The sequence below is a fragment of the Parasteatoda tepidariorum genome, chromosome 4, assembly GCF_982258835.1.
Source record: "Parasteatoda tepidariorum strain Cologne lab strain chromosome 4, Ptep-v5.0, whole genome shotgun sequence".
In the NCBI taxonomy this organism is placed as follows: Eukaryota; Metazoa; Arthropoda; class Arachnida; order Araneae; family Theridiidae; genus Parasteatoda; species Parasteatoda tepidariorum.
In genome coordinates this window covers 40,413,499-40,415,721 of record NC_141758.1, presented here as the reverse complement: position 1 = coordinate 40,415,721, position 2,223 = coordinate 40,413,499, and positions in this window count along the sequence as shown.

Here is a 2,223-nt window from a genome sequence, read left to right as displayed (position 1 = left end):
AATATTATATTAGTGAAAGGCCCTTATCCAAATCAGATCAAACTTTATGATTTAAGAATTTTAATTTAATTTTGTCTTTATTTCAAAAAGGAAGATGAAAATCAGAAAGTGATGGGATTCTGTCGTTGATTGTCTTAAACACAGATTTAAAAACTTGATTACTGATGAACGATCCCAAAGTTCTAGTATTGCGGCACTATTCTAGCAATAAAACAATGTACTAACACCATCGTCTTCCGAGTGTCGAGACTGCAATGGGTGGGCGTCATCAGAGCAGAAAATATCGGAAAAAGAAAACAAAATTTTCTTTTCAGAAAAAATAAAAGGAAATGTGTAATTTGTTTGCCACCCCGATCCTCTGAGAGTCGGGATATTTTCGGTTGGATCCATCAGAAGGGCGGGAGATGCAAACAGAAATCGAGTCAACCGTCCGAACGGTAATTTATAATTCAGCGGCCTTTACCAACTTGTTCTCTTTTTTTGTGGAGATTTTCTTTGTGTCTGTATCAAATGGTCGTAGCAGTTATAATGCAAACTTTTTTTTCTTTAAAACATCGCTCCTAGAATGTGAAAATCGAAGAGTTTTGAGTAATGCTGTTTCTCATCTCCAGAAATGCTAGCATAAAAGAAGAATCTCAATTTTATACCAAGTGATTATCTGCTCGGCAATTTACTTTATCATTTTTACAACTATTGAGCGCAACCATAAACAATTACAAAAGCATCAAATACCATGCTTTTTGAGGGATTTGATGGGATCAAAAGTTTTCTGAAAGTTCCAGGTCTTAGGATAAAATTATATATTTCTCCGATTCCTGACTTTTTCTCGAGTCTTATTGTCTCTGACATTTCATTTTTATTTATATTTCTGGTGTGTACTACGAACTTTGTTGATAATCCCAGGAGAATCGATAGTTGATAATCACAGGCTTCCTACTCGCTATTGGAGATCGAAATGGGCTACAGGTGTGACCCGTGACCTTCCATCCAGGGGACAGAGGTCTCAAAAATTTGCAAAACATTGTCAAAATCAAAGTGATTTTAAATCTATTTTTTTACATCTCAAAAAGAATGTTTTATATTTAGCTTTATAGGAATGTAAAGTAAGTCTCGCAGTGGACTGATCGTTAAGACACGGTTCCCAGCAGATCACCGAAGTCAAGGGCGAGTGATGTTGCTTTTAGGCAACGGAGTTCCTGTGCACTGGGCACGCACCTCCGATCGAAAAAAAAGATAATGATAAATGAAAAGTAGGGGGTTTGTTAATCGAAAAAGTAAAAATGAAAAATGTAATAAAGAGAGGGTGGGGTGGGTCTATCTGGTATTTTCATCATGTGTCAATAGTCATGAGTCGGTCAATACAAAGATGACTTTTTTTTTGTTTCTTACCAAAAATACTAGTCCCGCAGTGGACTGATCGTAAAGACACTGTTCCCAGTGGAGCACTGAAGTCGAGCATCACTGGCTGCGGTCAGAATGCGGGTGGGTGACCACTTGGATCAGTCTGCGTAGGGACTGAGGGTGTGCGGTATTGGTTCTCGTTAAACTGTTCTACCATAAAGTGCTCGACTTCGCGTGCAGGTCGTCGGGCTGCTGACCATTATTATTATTGCGACGCAAATTAACTACAACAACAACAAGGAATGTAAACTTCATTTGAGAAAAAATAGCCTTCAACTGCCTGTTTTCAAATTTTCTCAGATTCTTTCTACTAAACAAAAAAAAGTTCGTACGCACTCGTAAGACAAATTACTAGCACATGCGCGAAACACATATCCGTATGATTGCATAAATGAATCGCATACAGTGCGTGAGTAATCGCCTATCTAACAGCCCATAGATTACATATGCTATGCAGAGAAAATAATAAAAGCTGGTTATCTGATCAATTTTCGAAGTTTGTTTTTCAGTGGTTCAAAATCAGAAAAGTGGTTATCAGATAAGTTGCGCATGGTTGGAGAGTGTGGTGCGGAGAACATTTGAATTATTGACTAATTTTCTAAAATTGTGGAAGCGTAGTGCATATAAGCGTGAGTTATACTTTTACAAAGGTCTATAAAGTGATATAAGGCATTCAATCAAAAAAACTTTTTTTTCTCTCTTTTGAACATTTATGAGGCTGTTTCGCTAGTAAACTTAAATTAATTTTTTTAATAGAATAATAAGTATAACTTCAACTTTCAATGAGTTCCTTTCCTTTTGAAATCACGTGATATGTATGAC